Source organism: Spermophilus citellus (assembly GCF_964194105.1).
Source record: "Spermophilus citellus genome assembly, chromosome: 3".
Taxonomy (NCBI): Eukaryota; Metazoa; Chordata; class Mammalia; order Rodentia; family Sciuridae; genus Spermophilus; species Spermophilus citellus.
Genome location: NC_138184.1, coordinates 122,343,443 through 122,362,220, shown reverse-complemented (window position 1 = coordinate 122,362,220; position 18,778 = coordinate 122,343,443).

Below are 18,778 nucleotides of genomic sequence, written 5' to 3'. Positions count from 1 at the left end.
ATCCAAGTTTCCATAAGAGAGAATAGAATTTGGAATATGGAAAGCCTAAATATGTGGCTGTGTCCATTTCTCCCTGTGCCTCAGTTTCTTTATCTGCCCACCGCTTTGGGTTTTTATGAGAATCAAATGCTGAACCTGTTTGTACAATATTATCCACAATAGTAACAACAAATCACAGTGGTTTCTGCTGCCATCTTTGTCTTCTGTTCTCACAGCAATCCTTATTTTTTTTTTTTCTGAATGATCCTAGGATCAATTCCCTCCCCAGAAGTAGAAGATGGAATGAAGTTTTGAATGTATTGTTCCTGATCTCTTTCCCACTCTCAAGTTGCTCCTTGAACCAGTACCCCTCAGAGGTCATGGCCTCTGGAGATAACCAAGCAACACCATGAGGACAAAGGTGTGTCTGCTTTACAGAGTCCAAGGAGATGTCCAAAGGGAAGGTTGTGTCATCTCAAACCTAGCTCAAAAGACTTCATCTATGGGGAGAACAGGGAAGTTCACTCCCATTGCACAATTCCTTTGCTGTACAACTTGGTCTGTCATTAGCTGCCTTCTGCAAGCAGTACATGTCATGTGGAGACCAGGAACGAGGGAGACTGCAAATGATTCTACCTAGATCCAGGGTGGATATGCTGAACAACCAAACCTTATCTAGTGACCATGAAGGTTAATTTTAGGTGTCAACTTGATTGGGCTACAGGGTGCCCAGATATCTGGTTAAATATTATTTCTGATGTGTCTATGAGGGAGTTTCCAGGTAACATTAACATTTGGATTGGTAGACTAAGTAAAGATTGGTCTCCTCAGTGAGAGTGTCATTCAATCCAAAAAGAGACTGAGTAGAATATGACTGAATAAAAAAGAATTCTTTCTCTCTCTGTGACGTCAGTCTTTTCCTGCCTTCAGATTAGACTCAGACTGGAACTTAAAACATTGGATCTCCTGAGTCTATAATTCTCAACTTTCATAATTACATAAGCCAATTCCTTATAATATATCTCTGTATCTTTATGTATATACACACAAAAAAATTGACTATGTTTTCTGGAGAACCCAGAATATTACATAATTATATTGAAAAAACTGTGGGACAATGGGAAAATTATTTATCTTTCCTAAGCCTCAGTGTCCTCTTTTATACAGTGGAGACATAGTATCTGCCACACATGTAAAAGTGTTGAAAGATTAAAAGATAGTTAGCACTTTGTGTTGAGTTCCTAGGAAGAGCTCAATAAAACACAGATTTTGAAAAGAGGTTTACAAAGCACATTCAAATACACAGTGCATTTTCAAAGCATTTCTTCAGGGTCTGTGGAGTCAGGAAACTATCTATACCTCTGTTAGAGTATTGCCTTGTGCCTCACTGACAGGGAGCTGCTAGCTGAATTTGTTGCACGCAGGTCTCTTCTGCCTTCAAATTCTGGTTCCCTTCTTGCTAGACAAGTGTTTCTCAAAGTGTCCTCTTCACACACACTAGAATTACCTGTAGATTTACATGTAGAACAAATATGCAGATTCTTGAATCCCATCCAGACCCACTGAATCAGAATACTTTGGCAAGCAGCCAGGGAATTTGCATTTTTAACAGGCTCCCTGGGTGACTCTAATGCAATTAAAGTTTGAGAGCCTCTGCCTTGTGCCCTGCTGAGTCCCCTCACTCCACACAGACATAATTAAGCCTCTTAATTACACTTTTTGCCAAGAATTAACAGAGTCTTAATTATCTGAGAACACTGAGTGACAATAAGAGGCAAGAGATAGTTTGGTTTTTATTCAAACTGAAGGCGAAATTTGAACATCAATGACAGTAGCCATCTCCTGATGTAACTGGGAGCTCATGAGTGAGAATACCATGGTCATTCTGGATAGCTTTCTCCATTCTAGATGAATCCATGTTAGCAAAATGGAGCTCTCGATCTTAATCCTGTAGACCTCTAAGGAATTTCATACATAGATTTTTGTCAAGCTCAGTTTTTCCCACATGAAAAAGGACATCACCCTTGAAGTAGTATCCATTTGGGTGTGTGTAGATCTAATTAAGAATCTTGTTATTTTCTAACATTCCTACCTATAAGTCTGACACTAACTATATAAGAACTCTCCCTGGTGAGTAAGTCTAGTTTCATCTGTCATTCATTTCAGTGTTCATTCAGTGCCTATTTGTGGACGATTGTGGACCATACCAATTTACCGGCATGGAAATAGAGGTCCAGTTGCACTCTCCCTTTGAATAGGGTCAAGACTGAAAATATGGTGTCTAATTCTGACTGTGGGTCTCAGGGACATTTTCTGTTCTTCCTTAATCTCCATTACTGCCTAGTGTCTGTTGGTCTTCCCTCCAGGCCTGGAGATAGAGCTGAACAAGTGTGGAAATTGGTTTCCTTGAGTCCTATTCTAACAAAGCCCTGGATCTTTCCAGAGGTGAAGCACCTCGTGGTTTACGTGGAATAATTCCCCTCCCCAGCCAGTCACAGCTTGAATCTTTCACCACATCATCTCATCACAACAGAGGCGTGGGACCTTGAGAAGGATGCAGGGGTTCCTGGGAGGTAGAACACCATAGCCATTGTGTCCATTACTTGATTTGTGCATTTCAGGATTTCAGTGAACCATTTTGGTTGAATAACTAAATTGCCATTATGGTTTAGATATGAAGTGTGTCCCCCAAAGCTCACGTATGAAACAAGAATTCTCAGAGGTGAAATGATTAGATTACGAGAGGTGCAAGCTAATTAGTGGTTTTATCCATTTCATCCCCATGGCCATTTCATCGCCACGCTCAGCCGTGCAGGCACTCAGATGCTGCTGCAGTCATGGTGCCATGAAACTTGGCTACTGCTTAAGACAATGGCAGACCTTGGTGTCAACCATCTGATGCTGGTTCTTCAGGAATGCAGGATGTTGGAGTTAGATGGTCATGGAGGCTTCCACTGAGATTTCAAAGGGAGATCTGGAAAGCTAGGCAAAGTGTGGCAGGGTCAGAGTTCCTGTAGGCTGTCCCCAAGAGGGCAATGCAGGAGGATGTGGGAAGGAAGCTAAAGTTGCAGTGGAGACCTTGTGATTTAGAGATGCCGTTAACATGGGATATTTGCTGAAGAAAGCTGCAGGAATCAAGCAGAAACAAGCCAAAAGAGCGTCCATGTGGGCTGTAACCAACAGGCCATAGGGGCAGAGCTACACAAGCCCTTTGGAAAGAACATTCTGGTGCCACGTGACCCAGATGCCGGAAGCAGAGCTACAGGACTTGCTTGCCAGCTGGAACTGGGTATTGCTTTTGTCCCATCTCTTCTTTATATGCCGGTTTCTCCCTTTTGGAATGGAAATATTTACTCTGTGTCATTATATATTGGATATATGCAATTTGATCATTACAGGGGAAAACGTCCATGAGTTTGCCTTGAGACTCAGAGGAGATTCTGAACTTGGACTTTTGGGTAGGGTTGAAACTGACTATGGGGGGAGCTGGGATTGTGGTTCAGTGGTAGAGCGCTCACCTAGCACATGTGAGGCCCTGGGTTCGATCCTTAGCACCACATAAAAATAAACAAAATGAAGATATTGTGTCCAACTACAACTAAAATAAATAAATAAATAAATATTAAAGACTATGGAGACTCTTGGAAATGAACTAAATGTATTTTGCATATGTGAGATGGGCATGAGCTTTTAGGGACCAGGGCAAAATGCTATGGTTTAGATATGAAGTGTCCCCCAAAAGCTCATGTGTGAGAGAGAATACAAGAATTTTTCAGAAGTGAGTGATTAGATTATGAGAAGTGTAACCTCATCTGTGGAATCATCCACTAACATGGATTAACTGAGTGGTAACTGTAGGCAGGTAGGGTTGAGTAGGTAGGTCACTAAGGGGATGCCTTTGGGATATATATTTTATCCCACTCTCTCGGCTTCCTGGTTGCCATGTCCTGAACTGCTTTACTCTGCTGTATGTTTCCACCATGATGTTCTGTCTCATATCAGGTCTGGAACTAGGAAGTTGGCCAACTATGGACTGAACCCGTGAACCTGTGAGCCAAAATGAATTTGTCCTCTTCTACGTTGTTCTTGTCAGGTCTTTTTGTCATAGCAGCAAAGAGCTAACTAAAACAATCACCATGAAAACCTCTTTAAGAACGGGAAAGAGACACACTCATTTAGAGGAGAGCTGGGAAGAAAGAGAAAGTCACTGAGCTTTCTAGGCACGATTGCAGGCTGGAGCCAGGTGAAGGACAATGGAATAGCATTAGAACAGAAGCATAAGGAAGCTGGAGAAATTATTCTAAATCAAATAATACATCTGATATCTCTGATATCTGCCTATGTTGCTGTTCTACTGATTCTTCTTCCCAAGGCTGAACAACCTTGTGATTCTTATGATGGCAGGAATTGCTGAAATAGGGAAACTCTTACCCCTGGATTACTGGCATTTTTTTTTTTTTTCATTCAAGCCCTTAGTTATTACCATGGCTTGAATGTCCACACCAGAACTCATGTGGAAATTGGATTCTCATTGTGAGGTATTAAGAGGTGGTACTTTAAAAATGGAATGGATTAGTGATTACTAATTAATAGATTAATCCATTGATGAATTAATGAATTAATGAGTTAATAGGTCATCTCAGCTGAATATTCAAGCAGACCCTCTTCAGGGCTCTGGAGCTCTTTCTCCATGCAGTGAGCCTTCTGTGGACTCCAATGGTTATATTCTCCTTGGATTCTCAGCTACATCTCCTTTACTGAAGGGGTACATCCAACTCTGCCTTGTTATCTCTTTTTGCAACTCATCCGAGAAACTCTCCCAAAGCAAGAAACTGGGGAGCTGCAAGACTCATTACTTGTTTCCCTTCATTTAAGTATCAATTAATTGCCAGATATTTAATATCTAGAGGACCATTGTTTCATGTATTTTTTTTCTTGGTTGTTTCACATAGGAAACAAATATATTTCTTCTAACTCCATTTGATTAAAAGTGGAAGTTTGTAAGACATTGTATTAAATTTAAAATATTTACAAGAATGGAACCGAATGGAATCCTTATGTTAAGTGAAATAGGCCAGGCACAGAAAGACAGGTACCACATGATCTCACTAACAAGAGCTGATGGCATAGAAGTTGAGAACAGAATGGTGGTTAGCAGAGGCTGAAGAGAATGGGGAGATGGAGTTACGGGGAGACCATAATCAATGAATACTAAGAGGAGTATGTTAATACTAATAAGAGTAAGTTAGATAGGAGTATAGATATTGATAATGTGCTATATATTTTTAAAAGATGAAGAAAGGATTTTGAATGTTTTCACCATGAAGAAATTATGAATTATTTGAGGAGACAGAAATCTTTGTCCTGATTTAAACATTATATAATATGTATATGTATTAAACATCACATTGTATTCCAGAAATATGCACAAGTTTTATGCTTTATGTATCAGTTAAAATTTTTAAAAACTTACATTTGGAAATATAACAGAAAGAACCAAAGATCACATATAATGACTAAATTAATAAATACAAATTGGTTTGACTCACCTAAAAACAGGAATTCTCCTCAGTTTTTACTAACCACCATTCAATTCTCAACTTCTGTAGATTCGCCATGTGAGTGAGATTATGTGATACTTACATTTCTGATGGATTAAGAAAGGAAAATTCAAATTGCTAGTATTTATAAGACAGTTAAAATGAAGGGTTCAGAAAGTTCAAAATAAAAATTGTGAATGACAATATGCTAGGTACACATAGATGAGAAGAAAGCAGGGTTTATGCTCTGGGGCAGACATGTCAGGGCCTGGCTCATATCTCCTCATTCTTTGTACTTTGCTGCATAGCAGCCTAAAGTTCCTCTTCCAGCTCCTTATTTTTTTCCATGATGACTTTCTCAGGCAGCCAGAGTCTTCTTCAGTTCCCTATGTGGTAGACTAGACTTGCTGAAGAATTAATATCCCCTGAGCAGTCCACAGCCGAGTGATGGAAGATGTTGTACAAGTACCCCAGCTCCCTCACTGCTGGACAGAATCACCCTGAGACATTCGAATTCCACAATAGGTGGAGCTCCCAAGCGAAATAAAGCTCCCTTGGTTCCTAGGAGCAAACAGCTTTACAATGTACCATTTCTGGGTTTTCCATCCTTCCCTGACTCATTTTCTTATCTGCTTACTAATGTTTTTTTCATTTTCTAGAAAAACCACCTGCATTTGAATCCTTGTCTCAAGACCTACTCCAAAGAAACCCAAAGTGAGAAGATATCAGAAAACACAGAATGCAGCCCCCCAAAACAAAACACAACAAATACATGCATCAATAATGCTAGAGATTAAAATTTGTACAGAAAATACAAGCTTTATGAATGCTTATGTATTAAATACCAGAGCAATAACTTTTATGAAGCAGAAACTTGAGGAGATGCAAGGAGAAATAGATCAAAACACATTCAAACAGGAAACATTTCCTCAGTCATAGACAAAACATTTAATAAAGATATAAAATACCAAACCACCAAATCAGTAGGTTATTTTGTCACTATAGATGGGATTCTGAAACCAGCTTATAGAAAACATACCTTCTCCCACATGCAAACTGAAGTTTCTCAAAAATTGATGGTATTTTAAGGCACAACATAGATCTTAATAACAATTAATAACACAACATAGATCTTAATAACAATTAATAAGTTAATAACAATTTTAAAGGCCCACCAATAATTTAAAAGCAAGTTCAAAGCAATAAAACTCCCTTGAAGCAGTAAGAAAGGGCAATTGCAGGGCTCACTTTGCTTGCTTGCTTTTTCCCTCCCCTGCCCCCTCTTTCTTCCAGGGATTGAAACCAGGGGTGCTTAACCACTGAGCCACATCCCCATACTTTTTTATGTTTTATTTTGAGACAGGATCTCACTTCATTGCTTAGGGTCTTGCTATGTGGCTGAGGCTGGCTTTGAACTTGCAATCCTCCTGCCTCAGCCTCCCAAGTTGCTCAGATTTGCAGGCACGTGCCACTGTGCCAGGCTTGTTTTCTTTCTTTGTATCATCAAGCGACTGTTGGTTATTAAACAGTCCTTGGTTCAAAGAGGAAAAGCAATACTAAATTTCAAAACTTCTAGAAAATAGACATAATGGAAACACAGTACATCAGAATCTGAAATTAACTGTAGTATTTCACTAAAAATAAAAATACATTAATAAATTGCCAAGTCAAAATGCTAGAAAAATATTAACAAAATAAACTGAAAGAAAGAAGAAATCAATAACAATATAAGCAGATTAACAAAGGAGAAACCCAGAGCAGATTAACAAGAAAATGTGAAACTTATTCTTTGCAAACAACAGACAGCTTTAATAAAATAAATAGAGAGAAACAACAAGTACACAAACAAGAGTTGACAAGAAAAGTAGCTACCAAAGAGAAAAAATAAAAAAGAAGTCCTACATTTAAGCCAAATGTTCTGCAAATCAATTTTATAACTAGATAAATTGGGTACCTTTTTAGGAAAATAGAATTTCTTAAAGTTGATCCCAGGAGAGACAGAAAGTATAATCAGGACCAATTCCTATAGAAGTGGAGGAGGTTGTAAAAAGATTCCTTGTAAATGAGTTCCATGACTAGATGTTTTCTTAGAAAAAATTGACCAAATAACTAAAAATCAGAAAATTCCAGTGTTTTCTAAAAGGTGTTTAAAAAGGAAAGACATGAAAAGGAATGGATTCTCAACCTCAACAAATCTAATGTGAAAAGGTAATAGAGCAGCTCACCTAAATATGAGTTAATTGTGACCTAATGATGTTTACTCCAGAAAGAAAAAGGTGATTCAATACTGGGAATGTATGATTCAATATATTGAAAGTCTGTTGAGCTGAGCTTGGTGGCACATGTTGGTAATTCCAGCTACTTGGGAGGCTGAGGCAGGAAGGTAGCAAGTTCCAGGTCAGCCTGGGAACTCTGTGAGATCCCATATCAAAATTTAAAAAAAAATTAAACTAAAAAGGGCTGGGACATAGATCAGTGGGAAAGCACTTGCCTAGCATCTGTGAGGTCCTGTGTTCAAATCCCCAATATTGGAAAAAGTCTGATGAGAAAAATCCTATTATCAATTCGACAGATGTTAGAAAAGCACTTAACAAAATTTATGTTCATCATGATTTAAAAAAAAAACTTAATAAAAGAAAATGAATAGATTCTTTCTTAAAAATTATATAACATATCAAAAGTCACCTTCCTATAATGTGGAAACCTTAGAGATAGTTCCTTCCTAGAACTGAAAAAGAAGAAGGAGAAAGGGAGGGAACAGGAAGAGGTATTATCTGTGACAAGGTGGTGGTGGCAGCAAGTATGTCCACAATCTCCACTACTATTTAACTTGGTATTAGAGGCTTTCAAACAATGCAATTAGAAACACAAGGATTAGAAGGGAAGAAATAAAATTACCTCTATTTACAAATGGTATCATTGCAAATCTGCAAAACCAAAAGAACTGATGCTTTTGGTCTCAATACTTATGTAAACAATAAAATGACTTGCCATTACATTAATAATCTTCATATATATAAAAAAAAACTGTTAGCCGATATGCTGGAATAACAAATAAGAATAATTATGGGGCTGGCATTGTGGCTCAGTGGTAGAGCGCTCACCTAGCATGAGCGAGGCCCTGGGTTAGATCCTCAGAACCACATAAAAATAAGTAAGTTAATTAAAGATATTGTATCCAACTACAACTAAAAAATAAATATTTAAAACAAAGAATAATTATAATAGCAAACAATAAAATGGTTAGAAGGAATGAATTTTTAAAAATAAAAACCTGTATGAAGGAATCTATAAAATAAAAAATAATAGACTTAGGCAAATGAATATCTATATACATATGTATCTACATATATGTATATTACAATTTTTTCTAAAATTTAATTTATAATTTGTTGGTATCATAATAAGTTGAGCAAGTTGATTTAAAACTTGATTTTCAAGAATAAATGATTTAGCTTAGTCAGGAAACTCTGAAATGAAGAGCTCTTTTGGAGGACTAGACTCTCAATATATTGAAAGATATTAATAATTAGTAACTAACTTTATAATTAAAACAATGTGTCTGAGGAAATATTTGCAGATCATCCATATTATTAAGGACTTACGTCCAGAATATATAAATAGCTCTCAAACTGGGGATGTAGCTCAGTGATAGAATGTTTGCCTAGCATGTTTGATGCCCTGAGTTTAATATATAGCACAGAAAAAATAAAGTGGACCAAAAATTTGAATAGAACTGAATCAAAGATGTGTAAGTGCCAAATGGGCACTTAAAAATCTCCACATTATTAATCATTATAAAAAAGCAAATCAAAACCAAAATGAGATGCCATTACACACCTATTATAATGACTAAAATTTTAAAAGTCTAACTATGATTGTTAAATATATGTAGAAACTTGGCTGGGCCATGGGGCTTGGAAAGTCAGTATTCTAGATGTTTCTGTGGGGGTGTTTTTGGATGAGACTAATATTTAAATTGGGGAATTTTGAGTAAAACAGATTGTCCTCCCCAATGTGAGTGGGGCTCATCTCAGCAGGAGAAGGTCTGAAGAGAACAGAAGCCTGACTTCTACTCAGTAAGAGGGAATTCCACACAAGACAACCAAAGAGAGAGAGAGAAATTTTGGAAATGAATAAAATTGCATGTGGTTATTTAGAGATTTGTCAAGAGAGGAAAAAAATGAACAGATAAAGTTATTCTTTGTTTTTATAAAACAAAATGAAGCATTTGAGTAATGGATAAGCATAAGATGAAAGAGGGGGAGGTGTCCAGAAAGCCTCTCGGTTTTTTGGCTCATGTGGTGGTTGGCATGGCAAAAGGGGACACAAGTTTAGCGCTACCTAGAACCCATTCTTAGTTACCTTTGGAATATGGGAATGTCAAAAAAAAAAAAAGCTCTTTTATCATAGTTACCAAAAAAATGCAATAAAAGTCAACATAATGCAATCTGTAATAGTTTTGTGTTTTTATATGGACACTGGCAAATCTCATAGCTTCTAAGTTTATGACACTTTATTCACCTGGTATATGGCCACTGACCCGGATTCCTGTTAGGGTCATGCACAGGGTATTGGGAGCTTTGTGCCCATGTTTGGTTTCTAGAACTGTCCAGGGTCCTCTGCATCAGCTCCATCTTGGAGTTAATCTGGAAGACCTTCTCCCCTTCACCCTGGACAGCCTGTCAATTAGTACTTCTCTCAATTCCTTGGATTGCCAGTGGTAACTTCCCAATGGCTTATTTTCTCATGCTTGCTTCATCAAACATGCCCTAGTCAGAGAGATGTTTCTGAACCAATCCTGTTACTTCCTTCTCAGAAACTCATGACTTCAAGATGAAGTTCCAAAGTATCAGTTTTCTTCTCTGAAGATTTATTTTCTGGAAATTTCTATCTGGTTTTATTTTTTTCTGTCTTTGCTAAACACTCTGTCTGTACAGAATGACTCACTAACCCCTTCTCATTCTCTGGCCATCAACGCAGTTGCCACTTTCTCTGGACGTTCTCTTGACACCCTAGCTGGAGTTTGGGACCTATGCTCCAGGCGTGTATCCCACTCTGCATTTGCCCATCTCTCTTCCCCTCACCAGCTCCCTGTGAGGAGGGCCTCTGGGTCAGACATGACTGCTCTGCAGTATGGAGCCTGACCCCAGGCAAAGAGCCTTTGGTGGTTGTTGAATTTAAAGAGAAGGAAGGACACAGTTCCATTGATACCCCATAGGTGTGTGTGACTTTGTTTAAATAAATATTTCCCTGTCATTCTCAAACCCTCCTAAGGGCCCCGAAGTTGATATATTTGACACGTGGCTATGAAATTACTACTTGGAAATTTATGGTGCTTAATTCATATTTCTGTCATTTTCTAGCCTGGTCCATAGAAATCCCACCTTACTGGTGAAAATTTGTAATTAATCAATTCTAATTTCTTAAACATTTAGTTTTTCTTTTAGCTGGGTTGTGTCAGGTCCTCTAGAGGAATAAGGTATCTTGTTAAAACATCATCATTAAGTATCTGTTCAGTTTCTTAGCCCATTTATTGATTGGGTTATTGGTTTTTTGGTGTTAAGTTTTTTGAGTTCTTTATGTATCCTGGAGATTAGTGCCCTATCTGAGGTGCATGTGGGAAAGATTTTTTCCCATCCTGTAGACTTTTTCTTCACATTATTGATTGTTTCCTTTTCTGAGAAGAAGCTTTTTAGTTTGAATCCATCCTATTTTTTGATTGTTAATTTTACTCCTTGAGATTTAGGAGTCTTGTTAAGGAAGTCAGGTCCTAGGCCCACATGATGAAGATTTGAACCCATGTTTTCTTCTATTAGGTGCAGGATCTCTGTTCTAGTCCCTAAGTCTTTGATCCACTTTGATTTTATTTTTGTACAGGGTAAGAGATAGAGGTTTAATTTCATTTTGCTACATATTAATTTCCAGTTTTCGCAGAACCATTTGTTAAATAGGCCTTCTTTTCTCCAGTGTATGACTTCAGCACCTTTGTCTAGTATGAGATAACCATATTTATGTGGGTTTGTCTCTATGTCCTCTATTCTGTACCATTGGTCTATGAATCTATTTTGGTGCCAATACCATGCTGTTTTTGTTACTGTTGCTCTGTAGTATAATTTAAATTCTGATATTCTGATGCCACCCGCTTCACTCTTCTTGCTAAGGATTGATTTGGTTATTCTGGGTCTATTATTTTTCCAAATAAATTTTATGATTACTTTTTTTCTAGTTCTATGAAGAATGTCATTGGGATTTTAATAGAAATTTCATTAAATCTGTATAACACTTTGGTAGTGTGGCCATTTTTAAAAATATTCAGGCACTTCAAAAAAGAAATACAATTGATCAACCAACATGAAAAAAATATTCATCATCTCTAGCAATTAGAGAAATGCAAATCAAAGCTACTCTAAGATTACATCTTGCTCCAATCAGAATGGCAATTATCAAGAATACAAGCAAAAAAAAATGTTGGTGAGGATATAGGGGAAAAGGTACACTTTACATTACTGGCGGGACTGCAAATTGGTACAACCACTATGGAAAGCAGTATGGAGATTCCTCAGAACACTTGCAATGGAACCACCATTTGACCCAGTTATCCTACTCCTTGGTTTATACCCAAAAGACTTAAAATCAGCATAAATAAGTGAAGTTAGCCAATCCCAAAAAAACAAATGCCGAATGTTTTCCTCTGATATGAGGAGGCTGACTCATAGTGGGGTAGGGAGGGGGAGCATGGGAGGATTCGATGAATTCTAGATAGGGCAGAGGGGTGGGAGAGAAAGGGAGGGGGCAGGGGATTAGCAAGGACAGTGGAATATGATGGACATCATTATCCAAAGTACGTGTATGAAGACACGAATTGGGTGTCAACATACTTTATATATAAACAGAGATATGAAAAATTGTGGTATATATGTATAATAAAGAATTGTAATGCAAAAAAGTACATGTATAAAGGCATGAATTGGTATGAACATACTCTATATACAAAGATATGAAAAATTTTACTCCATATGTGTAATAAGAATTGTAATGCATTGCACTCTCATATATTTTAAAAAACTAAAATCAATAAAACTATTAAAAATCAGCATAATACAATGATGCAATCACATCAATATATATATATAGGAGCTCAATTCACAATAGCTAAATTATGGAACCAACCTAGGTGCCCTTCAACAGATAAGTGGGTAAAAAGTATGGTACATATACACAATGGAATATTACTCAGTCTTAAAGAAGAATGAAATTATGGCCTTTGCAGGTAAATTAATGGAGTTGGAGAATATCATGCTAGGTGAAATAAGAGCCAAACTCCCCCAAACCAAAGGCCAAATGTTTCCTCTAATAAGTGGATGCTTATTAGATGGAGTAGGGAAGAATGAAGGAACTTTGGATTATGTAGAGGGGAGTGGAATGAGATGGACGTTTTTACCCTCTATACATGTATGATTACATTACTGGTGTGCCTCTGCGCCATGTACAGCCAAAGGAAAGAGAAGTTGTGCTCCATTTAGGTACAATGTGTCAAAATGCATTCTACTGTCATGTATAACTAATTGGAATAGATTTAAAAATAAAATAAATTATCATTAAAACATGTGACTCTGTTTTTATCTTCACATTCAGACAAGGTTGCTAATTACAAGGTAAAACTGGAATAGTTTTGGCTTCCTTGAACACATGCATTATGTAGGAAGGGAAGTAAGTAAATGATGACTTTAACTTTTGGTAAATGAGGGGGTGAAGGCACATGTCCTCCGTCATAATAATGCAAGAGGAAAAATGAAACTGGAAACTTCCAACTGGTATAAAGAAAGACCAAACACTGTTTTATTGAAAATTTCAAAATTCACATTGAATTTAGATATTCACTGGCATTAATTCAAAGTCATCTTTTCACCTTAAATCATTACTCTTATGATGATGTATTGAGGTTTTCTTTTTCTCTCATTAGGCATTAGAAAGGATATTCTATTTGCCCTTCCAGAACATTTTTCTATCTTTCCTTGCTTTCTGCACCAGGGAGCTGACCATTATGGATTGCATCATCAGGTTCCATTGCTTTCTGAATTCTGGTTGCATCTGAACAACAGAAAACACTGGAAGGCACTGGAGGCAGGAAAAGAGCAAGTTGGGTATTTATTGTCAAGCCAGGCTATGGTCTGGCAGTGGCTGTGTCTCCATTTCAAAGGCCCATGTCTTGTCTATGAGACCCTCATAAGTGTAGAACACTTGCCAGGTTGTGGTCCCTTTACCTTTCCTCATCCTTCATTATGATGGGGTAAAAAACTCTCTTGGTTGCCAGCTCTAGGTTTGTCATACCATCCCTTGATGGTTTCCTTAAACCCTGCCCAATGTTAGTCAGCTTTTCATCATTGTGACCATAATACTTGACAAGAACAACTTAGGGGAGAAAAAGTTTATTTGGTACTCATGGTTTCAGACTTCAGTCCATGGTCAGCCAACTCCACTGCTTTGGGTCTGACATGTATGTATGTTCTGTCATGAGGCAGAACATCATGGAGGAAGGGCATGATAGAGGAAAGATGCTGACCACCGGAAGCCATGAAGACGGGGTAGGGGAAGATAGAGAGGAAGACACCAGGAACAGATATAGCCCAAAGCCATCTCATTGTGGTTGGATTCGCACTGCCACGATGATCAATATCAGTGACTTACTTCCTCCAATCATAGCCCAAGTGCCCACAGTTACCACCTAGTAGTCTATTTGAATTATTAATCACCAAATGGATTAATCCACTAATGAGGGCATAGCTCTTACAATCCAATCTTTTCTCCTCTGAACATTGCTGCATTGCCTAACACATGAGTTTTGGGCAGGGAGACATTCCAGAGCCAAATGATAACAGCAAATAATCCTAGCAGTAGCATATCCTCAGATCACCCATTTGAGTAAGTCGTTTATTTCAGGGACTGTGGCTGACATAGCATCAAAGATCTTCCTGCCTAGATAACACAATTGCGGAACAATAGGGTTTTAGAGATACTTTCAGTTCTTATTGCTTATAAGAAAGAAATTGGTGCTTACAGAGAAGAGGCAGCTTGTTGGACTCCATGTAATCATGGACAGCAAACTGGAGACTAGAAACCAGGGCTCTTGTCTTTTCAGACTGCTCTCACCTTGATGCCAAAAGGCATGAATCAAATCACTGAACTCTCTTATTAGTAATAACTATGATCCCTATAACATTAATTAGTTTTTATTAAGGTCTTCTGGCATGGCAGTCATTGTGCTAAATGTGTACATTTATCATCTTCAGTTCCCCCAGTCTCATGATATGGTTCCTGTGTTTTTGCCAGTGCTAGGGATTAGGAAACCTGGGCGCTAAATTGTTTATCCCTGGCCTTGGGTGAAGTGTGACAGCATAATTCCCACCTGGGCCTTTCTGAAAACAGTCATATTCAAAACACTGTGTAATTGTCTTTTGGCCAAGACCCATTATTTGGGCTGAATCCAAAACCAAAGCAATGTCCAAGACTGAATGTCAAATGATGCCTAAAGCAAGATAGTGGTGTGAAGACAGAAAGGGAAGGAGTGTTCAGACTGTCCACAAGTGTCATGTTCCCCTATTAACACATTCTTTAGTGGTTCACCCAAGAGGAAATGGCCATCATGCCAGGACATACCATGCCAGAAAGGTTGTCCTTCTCAGGCAGACACCTGGGAAAACAGAGGCCAAGAACTGATGGGCACAACAGCTATCAGAGGCCCCCAGGAATCCCCTAAGGTTGGGGCCAAACTAGAGCCCACAGTCAGAACTAGGAAGTTGTCAAGGTCATGGGAACCAGGAACCTAGGAACCCAATAGTACTTGGACATGATTCCACCCAAAGCTCTCTCTCTTACCCAGGAAAGTTTAAAGAATTATGCAGCCCTGAGGTTCCCATCCTGCCTCCTGAAGCCCTGGGAAGCAGTTAGAACATTGGTCCTAAATGGCTCTGCTTACCAAAGCCCTGTGCTACAGTGTGAGAAAAAAATGCTTGATATTGCTGATCATCATGGCAGTGCTAATCCAACCACAATGAGATATCATCTCACCACAGTTACAGTGGCTATCACCAAAAAGACCAAAGATAAGAAGTATTGGTGAGGATGAGGAGAAACAGAAATCTTGTACATCACTGGTGGGAATGTAAACTGGTGCAGCCATTATGAACAACAGTACAGATCTTCCTCAAAAAATGAAAAAAAATACTTCTGCCATATGATCCAGATATAACACTACTGAGTTTATATCCAAAGGAATTGAGATCAGCACACCAAAGAGACACCTGTACTCCCATGTTTATTGCAGCACTAGTCACAATAGCCTTGGTACAAAATCAACCAAGGTGTCCATCATCGGATGAATGGGAAAAGAAAATGTGGTTCATATTTAGCTGTACAAAAATAAAATTCTGATATTTGCTGCAACATGTATGGAACCAGAGGACATTAAGATAAATAAGTCAGAACATAAAGACAAATAGCACACTTATATGTGGAAACAAAAAAATTAATAAATAAAAACGTTGCTTTCATAGAAGTGGAGACAATATGGGTCACTGGAGGTGGGGGAAGATAAAGAGGAGAGGAAATAGAGAGGGTGGATAATGGGTACCAAAACACAGACAGGATGAATAGGCTCTAATGATCTACTGCATGGTATAGTGACCATAGTTTATAATTTATTACATATTTTATAAAGAACTAGAATAAATGTGCTTAAAAGTTCCCAACAGAAAGAAATGCTAATTTAAACTTTACACATTGTATATATGTGTGTTAATCAGCTTTTCATCACTGTGATCAAACTATCTGATGTCAACAGCTTAAAGGAGGAAAGATTCATTTTGGCTTATAGTTACAGAACTCTCAGTCCATAGTTGGGCTGGCTCCATAGCTCTAGGTTTGAGGTCAGGCAGAACATCATGGTGAAAAGGTGTGGTGGAAGAGAGGTACTCTGTTCTTGGCAATTGAGAAGGATGGAGGGAGGGAGAGGAAGAGAAAGAGGGACTAGGGACATCTAAAGGGCATGTCCCCAGTGAACTACTTCCTCCATTGGGCCCTATCTGTCTACAGTTTTTACTTCCCCCCAGTAGTCGATTCACATTATTAATTCATCAAATGGATTAATCCATTGATGTGATTAGAGGCCTCATGATTCATTCACTTCCTAAAAGCCTCACCTCTGGACATTGCTGCATTGGGGACCAAGCCTTCAATATCTGAGCTCTTGGGGGACATTCCAAATCCAAGACATAACAATATTATCACACTGTATTCCATAAACATCTACAATCCAAAAATGATTTTGAGGCCAGGCACAGTGTCACATGTCTATAATTCCAGCTACTTGGAGGCTGAGGCAGGAAGACCAGTTGAGCCAGGAATTCGAGGCCAGCCTGGGCAATATAGCAAGATCCTAAATCAAATAATAACAATGATAATAATAATTAATAGTAAATATAATAATGATAATTTTAAATGGAAGTAAAATTTTAAAAGAATCACATACAGCATATTTTTCATCATCAGGTCAGTATCTTCTTAATAAGGAAAGGTGGGAGAAACAGGAAGTGGAAAACTCACTGCCTTCAGAAATGCTCCCATATTTTCCACCAAAGCCCATGTTCTTGGACTCCATGTTTTGGGGAGAAAGAGCTGGCTTCAGCATAGGGTCTGGCAGAGAACCACCCAGAAGGCAATGCCATGCCCCTTTGAGGCTGCACATCTGGGCTTTGCCTGTTGGCCCCCAAAGACTTGCTGCCACAGGGCCAGGGCACAAGACCCACCCGGTACACTTGGCTCTCGATACCCTCACCAGCTCTGCCATTTTCCTGAGTTTAGGTTCCCTCATGTGTAAGGGAGCATGGCAGATTTTGTAGAGCAGGTCCAAGCATCTTATGATGCCCCATCCTACAGATGAACTTCTGCTTGGGAACAAAGCTCAGCAAGAGCATGACAGGGGAACCAGGCACAAAGGATCCCTCTCTTCTCATCCTTACACCAGGGACTATTTAGTCGGAGAGGGTCCTGGTGGCAGCTGCTCAGCTTCTGGTGACTCAAGAATCATGTATTCAAGGCCAGCAGAGTAAGAATCTCCATGGTCAGAAAACCCCCATTAGAAGCCCAGCCATGACAGGACCCATGAAACCTGGGAACTCCTGTTCCAATGTCAGTCCTTGTGAGGTTTCTTGTGTGAGCCCTCTTGGTCCTAATCTTGGTGCTTGGGTATATTTGGATTATGGTATGTAATTGCTTACCAGGAAATTTTCTGATTCTTTAATTCTTATTTATCAGAAGCTAGACCTTTATTGCTCAGATACCTCAAAGGTAGAAGAATGAGATCACCCAAGGACTCCAGCAATCCTGTTGGATGCTGATATTGTCCCCAACTCAGGGCTGCAGCTGTGATTTTTTTTGGAGGGTGGGTGGGTACTGGGGATTGAACTCAGGGGTATTTGACCACTGAGCCATATTTCAGAGACAGGGTCTCACTGAGTTGCTTTTGTTGAGGCTGGCTTTGAACTCACAATACCCCTGCCTCAGGCTCTGGAGCCTCTGGGATTACAGGTGTGTGCCACCATGCACGGCTGCAACTGTGATTTTTTTTTTACTTGTAGATGGGCACAATACATTTATTTTGTTTTGTTTTTATGTGGGGCTGAGGATTGAACCCAGTGTCTCACATGTGTGAGGTAAGCAGTCTCCCACTGATCTAAAACCCCAGCCCCTGCAGCTATGATTTCTGAGTGAGGAACTGAAGGACCTGTGAGAGCCCTGGTTCTGGAATTCCACAATCAAAGATGATCCTCAGGATGCATTCATAATTATAGGAATTGTTCTCTACATTGAATCTAGTGAAAGACAAGCAGAAGGACATTTCCTTTCTATGACAACATAAAAAGCACTTCATGCCTGAGTCCCCCAATGCAAAAACTCTCCTGGAGTCCAATGGATGATGGGAGAGTAAGATTTGGGGGTTATGAAAATGTAAGGAGACCACATCTGTATGACTGTGGGAAAGCCACTGGATGTCTCTGGGCCTCCATTGCTTAGATAAAAGCGATATTATGAGATCACATATTTGAGCCCTCAGATCAGTGTCCTAGCATTTAAAGGGAGTCAGGAAATGCTTGTGAGCTACAAGGCTGAATCATCTAAACTTTTAAGAAACCCAGGAAGAGAAAAATAGCCAAGGAAACTAGTGTCAGAGGAGAGAGGGAGCCCCAGCCAGCTTCCCT